The sequence below is a fragment of the Neodiprion virginianus genome, chromosome 1 (assembly GCF_021901495.1).
Source record: "Neodiprion virginianus isolate iyNeoVirg1 chromosome 1, iyNeoVirg1.1, whole genome shotgun sequence".
Classification (NCBI taxonomy): Eukaryota; Metazoa; Arthropoda; class Insecta; order Hymenoptera; family Diprionidae; genus Neodiprion; species Neodiprion virginianus.
In genome coordinates this window covers 23,194,708-23,208,223 of record NC_060877.1, presented here as the reverse complement: position 1 = coordinate 23,208,223, position 13,516 = coordinate 23,194,708, and the positions used below count along the sequence as shown (strand labels likewise).

The window sequence follows — 13,516 nt, the reverse complement described above, 5'->3', positions numbered from 1 at the left end:
AATCGCGCGTTACAATACAGGCTTAACCGGATAACTTTTCATTTCCTGACCAACGACCTCCGTCGCTTTATTATCGCGTGTATGTGATTAGCTAGATCCTCTTAGTGCCTTTCGCACTGTATTGTCCGCTGTGTATAATATAAATACGCTTGCGTGATCTATTGTTTTATTTTGGATCGTGATCACCTGGTGGGCGAGAGAACTTCCTTGCGGATTTTGTCCGCGTCCTATTTATACTGTTATATGATTAATTTTCGTTGTGCTCAATCCGTTTCATTATTCATTTTCTCTCGCAGATTATTAAGCATGCCTTTCTTTCAAGCAACATTGGTACCTGTAACTAGTTATTATTTATCGGCATTATATTATACTTTATAATTAGCAGCGCCTAATTATGTGATCATCGTTGTGCAGTAGAGGTTGTTGATTATGCGTGATTTATTTTAATCCATTAACTTCTCTCGCGCGTTTACCGATGGGCTTCCAAATTGTTACAACTTCTTGTGAGAAAGAAATAAAATACAACAAATATGCCATATTATCATTGGTATCTTACTTCTCTATTAAGTACATACGTTATAGGAGTAGTAAAAGATTTTCTACTTCACGGCAATACGCGTATAAGTCGCCTTGAAATATTTATTTTTATATTTTACTCCTCAGTCGTATAGCAACACTGAAGGATTATATATCTACCCACCTATGTCTCGAACCATCAGATCTTATATCACTACGCTGGTTATATCATATGTAGGTTTTAAACGTCTGTCGTTCTTTTTATCCTACTAGTTATTGAAAGTAGTACAATTAATTCTCTGGCGTGGTCTACTAGAAATGTGAAAATTTTCTTACCAAAACCAATCTCGGAGATGTTTTTATGCCAGAAGTAAAGATAGTTTCACTATAATCCTAACTTGACGTGTAACTTTGTTGTTTTCTGTTATTCGGTTGTTTGTTCTGAAAAACTTTAACAACGATAAAAATTTTGATTCGAACTTAGAAAGAAAACAATCGTACAAAATTATCGTCATTTTTTCACGCAACTGCAATTCTGCAAATCGTCGTTCGACACACGGCTCTCTCTACTGGGGTGAAAGAAACGCGCTATCTGGCGGTATCGTATGGTACCAGGGTGAGAAGTCTACATCACGTAGAAGGTGAGCCTTGATTGAGCAACTTGAACTTGTTTGCATTTGAAAACGGTAGCAGCTTCGAGAGTCTCGCAGACTGAGTTTGGTCTTCGTTTTCATACAAAAATGCTTACCTTGCATATACCGAGGTATCGGGGAATATGTTAATGCTCGTTTAATCGAGAGACGATCTTTGGGAACAAGCGCCGCGTGTGAAAACATGCCCAATGTATTTAAAATGATTTGTGGACGTGGTACACCTTGGCGAATGTGTCCCGTATCCCGCTTACACGGTACACGCGGTTTAGTATTATACGCGCGTGTCACACGCATGCGCTTTTATGCCGCACGTATGACGCACCGTGATCGGAATCGTCTCGAGGTCTTCGTCGAGATACGAGAGACAACCCACCGCTCGATTAAAACCTTAATTAATCTCAAACCGTCAATTATAAGCACTTTAGTTCGCGGCAACAATCGTCGATCGCGTTCGCCGACATTGCATTCTTTTGTCTCCGTTATTATCCTCCTTTTCTCGTATCTAATCGATCGATCGATACAATGTCAATCTCGTTAAGGTTGCTTTTGAAAAGTGGCACTACTTATTTCAGATATAATTTTTTGACTACAGATCGCACGTTTGAAAATTTACCCAAAAATTTCACTGGACTATTCGTAACGGTTTTCACGAATATATACCTATTTATAAACATGCGTTATGCAAACGACACAATATCACGACTGAAACATGATAGTTGTTTTTGGAACTAATCGATGCCGTTTCACTCTAATATTGTATATCGTTTTCCTTTCTCACAACAAGAGTCTGGAGGCGAGGTATTTATCTAAGCGTAAATCAAATTTCTTATAAATGGTGTATTTATCTTTTTTTCTTTCCTGTTTTTTCACATACGTGAATTGAAATTTCACAGCGATATTATACGCCTAGATGCCTAGACGGTCAGAGAAGGACTTTTCATATCCTCCGAGCGTTAGCACGAACTCCGTAAGCGTGTGTTCTATTTTAGACAAGGACTTGGGACTTCCTTACCCGCGTTTACTTTGCACGTGGAGCCACCGGCAAGGTCGCGATCTTTCGCGAAATAATCGCGATCGAACGAGAATTCCTCTGCCGATTTTTGCTATTAGTTACCATGATATTGAAATACCGATTAACGCAGCATGTCCAGCTGAGTGTCGGATCCGGTTGTCAGATAAGTCAGTCTACATCAGTGATAATCGATTTCGTCACGTTTTCTGTGTCTTACAAACATAGAAATGGTACCCGCATACATTGACTTTTGATCCGATGCAAAATCTCATTGTCGTTACGACGAAACATCTAAGATTAACAAATTGATACGAATGCTCACGCGAATATACACCCACATTCATTTGACGCCTACTTACACTGAAACGTTTTATGGCTGGTACGCTTTATCTACGGTATGGCGTTGTGCGGTTACACCGGAGACTTTCTACGCGGCACGGCGATCAGGAAGTGTCCGAAACGAAAAGTGACAATGAGTAATTGTTACAACTGATTTCCGAAATTATTTATCCGTAGCCGACGCCTCGTTTATGCATGTATGTTTACAACACCTTACGCGGTATAAACCCTCGTGTATATTTATTGGGTACTTTAGGAAACGTTAGCTTCGTTCCCCAAACGATCGGGAGTCGGGGACTTGGCTTTGGGGCAAGGCTGTCCGACCGAAGTATTAACGACACCGTAGCAGTGATGGACGTAGATATATTCGGAAGCGCGAATTTGTTCTGTTCTGTTCCAGTGTTCAGCCGTATTTTGCGTGTATGATTGCTGCATGTACATCGAGCGGAAGTTTTCATTGGAGCACAGATATCCGGTGACTGACAGGTGGTCCTATTTATAGGTACATTGAGAAATGTGTCTGATAGAGATTAGGCGATTCTTCAGGTGCTCGGATCTTGATTAACCGGCTAGACAGTACGTATTTTGTCATTTCTGGTTCAGGGACTTCGATCGAGTATAATGGAGCGGCGAGGTCGTTGCCGGTTAAATTTTCGATCTACAGATCGATCGATCGATCGATCGGTCCGGTCGGTCGGTTTGCTTTCCTGATCTTTTCATTGTAACGAGCGAAACTCGACGAGAGCAACAGCACGCGGAATCTCGTCGTGATTAATTCTACCGATGCAATTACACCGGGGCAACGGCAGCCAAGGTTGAGTCTGATTCACTGCAAAGTCCGGTATGTGATTTTCGTTAGGAAATGTACAGAATGTGGACCTTGGTACGTGTCGTCGAAAATTCCTGTCTCCGGAAATTGAGGATTCATGTGTCGTGATCTATTCGAAAGATGGTGGATAAATCCACGCGAATTGATTCACCCCAACGCCTTGTCATCAGGCGAACGTTTAAATCTTAACGGAGATGAGAATCATTGGCGGCTTGTCAGCCTCGCTCAATGCGGCGAAGCCTTCGTTTTTGTTTCATGCTACTTGCCTCTTTTGAGAAGAAGTTATTTTTTTTATTATTTGCTTTTGTGTTTCATTCCCTCCGATTATGCTTCAGATAAATACTTTTGGCTCCTCACCTCACCGCGTCCCCGTTTCTCATATTCCAGGGTACAACTTCTCACACTCAGCTGTAATCCGGTTACACAATTTAGGTAGATTTTGCAGGACCGTCTAGCCAGTTTTTGGGTCTTATACGTACCCGTCTGTGATTGAAGGTGGTCCCAATGGTAAACGGTTTTTAGCGATTTTTCAACATCTCGTTGCGGGTGAAACTTTGCCGCATGCAAAGTGACGAAATTGAGATTACAAAATTTGACAATCGCTCATTGTCAGAATAGTGATCAAGTATAGTAGCATTGCGGTGCGGTGCGGTGAAAGGACGAATTTTTGAATCGACGTAAAACAGGATATGACCAAACTTGTATACAATGTACGCCTACTTGCGTATCGTGTTTGTTTCAAAGGTAAACTACATGCTCACCATTCTGCCTCGCGGATCTTAAAAACTATCCTAGAATTAACCCGGCGAGAGATTATGAGCTACTCGTCGTTTCCGTGTACTAAAAGCTAGTTGCGGGTTTGATATTAGAATTTTAAACAGTCAAGTTTTCTAACGTTCACCGGCAGTCATACAGCCTCACGTAGAAGAAACATACGTAAGTTTGATGATAGTTTTGTCAATCACATGGTTACCTGTCCGTCCCTTGAGTTCGGTACTCACCACTTTCTGAAGCTTCCTTATCACAATCATTTGCAAAAATTATACGGTACTCGTGAAGATTTCGCTTGTCTTCCACCGAATGCACGGAGTGTAATTCTATTATCTTTAACCTCAAACTTCAATCATAGAAAAATATCAACCTACACTCAACTTGGTCGCTTCACTCTGGTCTAAAAATCGGCATTAAGTAACCATGCATCAGCTGTATATTTGTGAATGTCATCACTGAAATTGTTTTCATTACCGTTTCACTCGAGTCAGAGTCTCACACACTTCCATTCTTTGTGTTCATGTCAGTTTGTCAACATTTTTGTTTCGTCTATTAAAAGAAACGAGAGTGTCGGCCTTGAAAGTAGGCAGCTTACCGATGCGGATAACCTTATATAAGATCACTTTTTGAGACTACTAATTTATGATGAGCCATAGCTGTCCGTGCAGTGTCGTCTTCTTTTTTTTAGCCCTGTCTCGTCTGCCGGAAGATAGTTTTACTTCCCTGTAGATACGACTCAGCGTTGAAAGAGTTTCGGTGTAATCCTGTCGTGGATGCGTGATGTAAGCATCGCTGCATTAATTCTGTCCAGAAAGTTAACACTCTTCAAGTAGGTAATCTAATTTACAGATGCCTGAGTAGTTCATTCGCGTTGTTATCCGTCATCGTAGACTATAATACTTATTGCCTCTAAAGTATGTCACCGTGCGATAATAGGTTAATATCCAAGCTATGAATTCTGAATGACAAAAATAGTGTCCAGTGAAACATTTCTAACTCCAAAAAGAACGGATTTTTTATCAGAACTCCCGATGTAGTGGATTCAATTACTATTTTAAGTCTTCATTGCTTCGTGACAAACCTCTGATGCACGTACGAAGTGAGTACAGACATCGAATATTGATGGTGGTCGATCAAATGTTCGTAAAAAAAGGTACGGGATACTAGTTGGTCTAATATTTTTGTTCGTATGGTCCCTCATTTACGGTATGAATGCAGAAGTGTTCATGATCTTATGATTCATTGAAATTATACGTGGCGATCGATGATTGATCAGCACCATTCGGCATTCCGGAGTTTGGCGAAGGTGGGCACGGATGCAGACGTGTGGATACGTGACGGTTTCGTACAGGTGCAGGTAGCTGGTTTTACACCGCTTTCTAAGACCCTGGAAACGTTCGGAGGAAGCAGCATGTGGAACGTGCATATACATACACAACACATCATTTATACGCGTTAATTTCGGAGAATCATGTGTGTTTGGTTGTAATCTCAATCGAACTACGTGAGTTGTCGCAATCGTTCGTAACTTTCTTAGAAATGACGTGACCGTTTCGGAAGTGGCTCTTCGACTCATTGCACTTCACCTTCATCCCTTGTATAACCCATTATAAGCACAAGGTTATATCAGTGTTTCAAGAAAGTGACTCAGGAACGTAGAAACTTGTCATAATTGTATTTAATTGCACCCCGGCTTGTATTTCGTCGTAGGATCAGATGGTTCGAATTTTTTGACGTCTCGTTTCACGTCTGTGACAACCTACGAATGTTAGAAATTGTTTTTAGAAGTTCATTCCTGACTTGCATCAAGTACTTGAACTTTAATTATATCCTTATCGAAACACCAACCATTCGTTTGCACAAGTATGATTTACTCCTAAATTGCCTGTCGATCTGCAGTTGAAAGGAACACACTTGTACGAATGTGATTGCTCATAATTTTTCAGATTCCATTACGATGTCGTTGTTTCAGGTCTCGATCATTTATCATCGGATATTACAAGGAAATAGTTTGATTCTCGCGTAGTTGAGTGTCAGACAAGGGCTTCGTTTGTTGGATATATGGGTTAAATTCGGCACGCTGCTGTGCCGCAATATAATTTCCTGTCTACTTACAATTAGTCCTCCATCACTCGTTATAGTCACGGTTTGTTACCGGGCTCCAACCGTTTGCTCCAATCTTTTTGACAAATTGATCTTGAATCTCGTGTTGTTTCTTAGTCTTTAACTTCTTCGGAACTACGCGGGATCCGGCGCGATATCGAGCGTTTATATCCTCCAGGGACGATGTTAATTTGTTTCACATTGGAAAGGACCCGCCAATCTTCGGCATTTTTCTTCTCTCAACTGTCAATCCTTCGTTCAAATCATGCTCCAGTCAGTCTTCAGTTTGGCTACAAGGGAACCTGCTCCACAATACGACAACTCTGACAAGACTTGAGAGTACAAATTTAGTCAGTCTCTTATTATCTCTGAAATTAGTTGGGTCTTTGGAGTAACTGAAAATAATCAATGCTCCTTCAACGTGACATTTACCTACAGAAGGCGTAGTGTTGCAGTATCTACCGTATGCAAATGTGTGAGTATAATCCCGATCGCTGCTGTCGAGACTGTTTTTCATTGTTTCTATACTGTAAAAAAATTTTCATATCACTCAATGTACGAGTCAAGTTTAATTGGACGTTCCGACACCAAAGTCTAGACTGTTTTAATGATCAGACTGACCTACGCCAACTTGATTCATTTATGGCACTGTAGCTTTGTTGTTTCCATCGGGGAGCTCGCCAACCTCGTTTTAATTGGGGTACACACGATCTCGCTGTACTCCGTAGGTATTGTCATTCTTCTGTTAAGCGTAAGTGTAATATTAATCATTTGCCTCGACAACGTCGTTGCGCCTTGTAAACAAACAATCGTTGGTCCGTGCGGTTCGAAATTCAGCCAGAGACCTATATTTGTATATCCTCTATACCTTCCTTTGCACACCTCATGGCTCTTCTTCTCTGCTTCTTCCATGCATTATTAGACGCTTAAAACGTGCCTACGGCTTTCGAAGAATCCTTCGATTCCATGGCCCTTTTTTTTTCAAGTCAAATTCCCGCCGTCAGCCGGCTATTTTTGATGGTCACAACTGTCAGTGTAACGTCTAGCGATTTGTTCAGTCTTTTTCTTCTTACCGCGTGGCCGTTTCAAATTAGGAAGTGTCTATGAATGATAATCTTTTGATGGTGCCCAGTCCGTTTTATTTCGTTTCTTTTTCACGTCCCATTTGTTATATTTGAACTTGGTGAGTTGTAAGATAGGTACCCGAAGCGAAGAACTAATTATAGATATCAAAGCCTAAGTCAAGGTTTTGTATGGCCACTTCGTTCAAAGAAATGTTTAGTCACAGTTGCTCAGTACTCAATTGCTCGCAGTTAGAATTCGACGTGGATCCCCCTAAAAATGTCCCTAGAATCTGAGTTGGTACTTAACTTCCACGCGCATGACGAGGACTAGTGACTTTACTTTTTGTCATATTTCGAGCAACAACTTGTATCGCGCACGCTAATTAGCATGTGAATTACACATTCACCCACCGTATCGCTATGAAGGCATAAGTTGTACGCGTGGAAAAAGCTCGGAGTTGAAACAAACAAAAATATGTGATGCAATTTCTTAACATTAAACGCATCGCAATCTCTCGTCTGCAGGCACCAGTCAAGCGGCGACGTTACTTGTTTGTCTCCGATTCTGCGCCACATCCGCGAGTAGGTTCAATTCTGTAAGGGGGAAAAAAGTGTTTTGATGCTAATCTGCAGCAACGCCGAGCAGGCCTTTTATGCAGTTCGTTGTTCCACGGCATGATGCACTTGAGTCGCGGCGTTCTCGCTCGCCTCGAGATTATGTAGGTATTCCTTTCCCGAATCCAGAAATCTGTTGGTGTTTCAGGTTACGTTTTTCTCCTTTGATGAAACGCGCGCAGGCGCGTGGGCGAGACGCAGAAGGAGTGTCCTCGCTTGTGACGTCATTATTCCTCACCATCCGGTCGAACGCGTTTCGAGTTCAAGTTTCGCGAATGTCGCTTACCGACCGTTCCAGAAACGCTGCGCTGTCGGTCAAAACGGTCCGGTCGTCGGCAGGAGGGGAGGCTTACGGAGGAAAGATCCAAAAAATTTCCAACTCAACGTTACGTACGCTAATCGTAGATTTACATTGGCTGTCTCGCCTTACGCAATCCCTTCCCAAATACATATTAAGTCATGATGCGTGGATACACATAACGTTACAGCTCACGCCCGAGTCCTTCCGATGTGTCTGCCCACTTTCTTTTCTACTTACCTAAGAACATATATGTATGTATGATCCACGTGCTTCAAGCCACGCCGCTGCGCGCTTGCGTTCCTCAATATTTACACACGTACGAGTTTAAGACTCTTGTGCAATATGCTTTGAGAATTTGATGGGACCTTTCCGACGCACTTTGCGGCCCGAGTTACGCTCGCCTTCACTCCGCAACTAATTAGACCGCTTGTATCCACTTCCCGTTCCCTTTTCCAAAAAGAAGCACAAATTAGTGAATACTTGAACGAATCGCCATTCTGTTATCCATCGAAAAGACTGGGTTTTTTTTCTACTTTTCAATCGATTTTCTTCAATTGTGGTTTACAATATGCGTTACAATTAAGTATTTTTGAAGATATCGATACTTTCTGGAATTTAAATCGATTTTTTAAATCTCTTAAGAGGAAATATACGGTATTGGGAATTTCCGAATTTCGGTCTGATTTGAAAATATTTTTCACAATGCTGCTAATATTTTTTTTAATCGAAGATATGTAATTTAAATGGACAACATATTAAAGTTTTAACGATGTTTGAATATTTTTTTTCAAATTGGTAGTGGTAATATTCGTTAAAATTACGGTCTATATAGTTTTTTTTCAGACTTCTTAGTTCTCACAAGTAATCTTGAATTTTTATAAAAATTCAAACGAAACAAAATTCTACGAAATGCTGAACAATGTTTTTGACGATATATCAGAAATCTCTAGGTATTTTAATTTTTGTGTTATAATTTTTATTTAATATATTCGAAGCCTGGAAGTGTAATGAATTGTTTTTACTGTGAAGGATTCAGATATCTCGGTTTTTACCGAATCGAGTTTCCTCCTAAGGCTGCATGTGTACGTATCGTAATTTGCGACGAATTGTAGGTTTTGAAATTAGCGAGTTGCGGTTCAAGGCGAGAGTTGCAGAAAGCGTTGATATAAGCACACATGGTGCATATATACCTTTTTATACGCGAAATTAATTTCTTTGTATCATAACTGTTCGTAACCGCGATGTTAATGAACGAACATTTGGTAATTTTCAACCGGAAGCGAGGAGTAGGTGTAACTCACATAATTCACTGTCGAATCATCGTCGTGATTTGCAAAGATTTCAATCAAGTCGGTATATATAGCTTAGGGTGACTCGAAAAAAAACTTTTTTTTTTTTATTCTCCCACCGGCTAAAACTCAAGTTTGAGACCTCCAAATACACCATGAATTTTTTTAGAACCGTAAAAAAAATTCTTAGAGGTGGCAAAATTGCATTTTCGATTTCCCGCTTAGATAATATGGGAAGCAGCCTGTTCGTTCTGTCTGTATTTGATAAGTCACGAATCCGAAATCTTTCAACAATGACCAATACATGTTCTCATAGGAAATTTAATGCTCTACATTAAAGGTCTCTTGTCATTTTGTGATAAACCTCTTCGTTCAAAAGTTATTCAAGGTCAAAGTTGAACTCTGACTAAATTTCAACATATTTCACCTTTTTTCACACTTTTTTCACACACACACTTCAAACAAATTGAAAAAAAAATTTTTTTTCAGTTATTCAAACAAATACATAATTTCATATAAAATAACATGTTTGATAAAAAAAAAGTCCCGTGACATTTGCGATAAGTCTGATAATTTTGCCAGAAAAGTCAAAAATGTTAAAATTTTTTTTAAAAAGTACATTATTGCTCCATATCTGCCTACTTTTCACATTAAGGTGTTTCGTCGGAGATAAATATTTTTTTTTTATCGCTGTCACTTGAAAAACTTTTCGTACAAGAGCAATTTAAATTTAATTTCAAAGTCCGCCTTTCGCGACTACAAGTTTTTCCGTTTAAATAACATGGAAGGTGTGTTTTTATTCATTATTTTTTATTCTTCAACCATCAACACTCGGCCACTTTTAATCACACATAATTGATCCTGAAAGCATTTTGTAAAAAATTAAATCTTGCAAAAAGTTTCTCGAGAGCGACATCCGTAGTTCTAGTAGCTAAAAAAGTAAACCTTGGAACAAAAGTCAATTTTACTGACATAATTCATCTGCGAACGTCTTTAGTGTCTCAACTATTGACTTCGCTATAAAAATCCAAATGACACATCGGCAGAGATATTAATTAGAAAAATTTCGAGCTATACTTTTATAAATTCTATTTAAGGGAGGTCCTTTCACTAGGATTCTCTTAATGATATAATTGAGCATACATTTTTCGACGTGATGAAAAAAAAAAAAAAAATAAAAAAAAACCGCTTCATGCGACGCATATTTTGTTACAACAATATTCACAAGCAAACTTCTTATGTAGAGTAACTTTATATGGAACACACGTCGAATGGTCCGAGGCACGGTGTGCGAAAAAATAAATATCCATCGGTTACGCAACGTATCGAATGAGCGAATGAGCCTGTGCGATCAGGTGTTCACTTCAGAGGCTAATATTAATATATCTTGCATATCTGTGAGCCGATAGGTTGTACACATCATTCCGCAGGTATTTGAATTTGAGAAAAAAAATTCGAGCTCCTGTTCGCCTTCCTGGTTGTATTAACAAGGGCAATTTGTTTTTGGGCAAATAATCACGTCATTGCGCTCGACTATTTGTGCGCTTCTTTGCGCGAATCATTAGGGAATTCCAACGCGATGATGACTCGGAACGAGGAGAGAATCGACGATAAAGATGACGCAATTAGGAAAGTAAAAGAAGAAATTAAGAAGAATATCAAACATCGCGGGGAACACCTCAGAGCTTGTTGTTTAATTATAGCGCTGATTTTTACCTAATGGATGTTATTGGGCGGATTTAAGCTTCGATATTTTGTTGGTTTGGTTTTCAACCGGTTTCTTGTATGCTTTAGTGACAATTCAATTCTGCTTTATAAAAAATTTTGCTGAAAATTTAACGCACTTCGTAATTTTTATTTTAAGAATGAATAATGGAAACACGTCGATATTGTTTGAACTTTCATTCGCCCGTATAATATTAGAATGCTTACACGAATTCTGATACACTGTATACTTACTTATTTTCTTATTGTTTTGTTTGTATATTTATTCGTGGTGTTATTTATTTGTTGGTCAAATTTTGAGCTAGCTTCGTAACAAATAATGATAAATACACGTGACATGTACTTCGTACTCCAACAACTTTGTTAAACTTACAATTTGTTTACAAATATTTGATATAAATCAATGCGTGTAGCTGCTGAAGCAAATTCGTTATTCGATGCTAGACGTTTTAATTTTTCGGACATCGAAATTAGGTAATTTATTTCGTATGACCAAATAATAAAAGTATGCGCCAATTTTAGTTAACAAGTTTCTAAATTCTATACATCCGTTCGCACGTGATATTTGGAAAAAATTGACAAATTTTAGACTGTCGAAACGAGTGTGCAAAAACTTTATTAAATATCATTGGTATTTTTTCGACTTTCAAAGATTTGAACCTTTTCTGTATGAAATGGTCAAAGTTTGATTTAATTTTTCAAAAAGCACAAACAAAGCATTGGTAATAACTCATGGATATCTTGACCGATCAAAAACTAGAACAATTTTCGTACTTGCCGGGGCATAATAACGTTATATGGTAAAGATGTTTGAAAAATATCTGGGCGCTCACGTGCTTCATGATTGGAAATTGTTGTGTTGAAAAAAAAAAATTTGAGTATCGTTTGTCACGTTATAATCAGCGATCTTGTTTTAATCCTCGTCGTTAAGAAGCTTAATGATGGTCTATCGACTTGGCTTATTTTTAGAACGTCTTATGCACCTCTTCTATGCACATTTTGATGATCTTTTCTACCCGATACGTTACGTCACTACATAATATGAATAATGAGAAATAATAAAACTACGAGTAATCTAGTTCTTGGAAAGGAAATAGGCAGAGACTTAATCTGGGTTAATCGAATCCGTGTAGTTTCCCAGCTATTAAATTCACTCTTAGCTAGAAATAAAAAAAAATTTCAATCTTCCTTCATTTGCCCAACGAGAGTGCGTTGCCCTCGCAAGCATTCTATCTAGGTATCTATCTACGTATACAGTACCTACATGAAAAGGTGGTGGAAAGGTTTAGCCGTAGGTCACGATCTCTTACAAGAGTTCGACGGTAAAAACTCGGCAGCATATTATTTTATATCATTTGGTTTTTGTTCGCGGATCATTTTTTTCTATCGAGCATGCGAATAGAAGTTGCGTCATTTCTAAATATCGTCCGGCCGGAGGGTAAATCGTGCTTCTAATTTTTTCTGCGCGAATTCACGAGCAAATTTATTCACATCCGCTAATGGTTTTTTATTTGTTGAAATTTATTGCAATGTATCCGAGAGTTCCGGCACAATTTAAACAGCTAATTTACCATTAGAGTAAGATTTTGTGTAAATTCAGGGTGTCTGCATTCCGGGATAACCTGAAAAAAACATAGAATTCTCAGGGAATGTGCGGATTCATTAGTCATTTCCGTTTTTGTATCCTAAATTCTGACAAAAGTGACGAAATAAGAACAACGAGGAGATTGAACTTCGTAACGTAGTTGCAGCGATGTATTAGAAAAAATCGTATTTTCACCGCTTTACAGAATCGTCTGTAATTTAGTAAACCGTGGCTAAGCAAGCAAATTACATTCACAGATTGCAAGTTCAATTATTTCAGTCATTTTAAAGTTGCACAGTGTGGTGAATATTCTTTTCAATGTTTTGTCGCCTTAACATTTTTTATACTTCAATCCACGTTTTCGGTACGATTTATACGGTAGATGATTCGAACCGATTGGAAGCGGCGATGACGATCGCACAGTTAAGGGTCAAAGATTGATGTTCGCAGTTCATTCATACAATACAGTGGGATTTCCTAATCGGTTGAACAGGATACGCGGCATTAACGGTACACGTAATCTCTTCGGAACATTAAGGCATCGGGCAAGCCTACAGTATGGACGTGGAATCAGCTGGTGGTCGGTTCAGTATTCTCTATTGTGTTTGATGCATGATGTATTAATGGGTTCGCTCTGTCCTCAGTCCAGGAAGTTATATTTAGATGCGGATTTAATTTCGCAATATCGTACGTATGCATGCGGATACTGTATAC

General features: G+C 39.0%; 2 protein-coding genes across 2 annotated transcripts in view; one reads left to right on the top strand and one right to left on the bottom strand.

Moving 5' to 3' along the window:
- LOC124298470 (nuclear migration protein nudC) overlaps positions 1–13,516 on the top strand; it is a 143,664-nt gene that overhangs the window by 41,666 nt on the left and 88,482 nt on the right. The window lies entirely within an intron of this gene.
- Positions 1–13,516, bottom strand: part of LOC124298484 (uncharacterized) — a 104,280-nt gene that overhangs the window by 37,405 nt on the left and 53,359 nt on the right. The window lies entirely within an intron of this gene.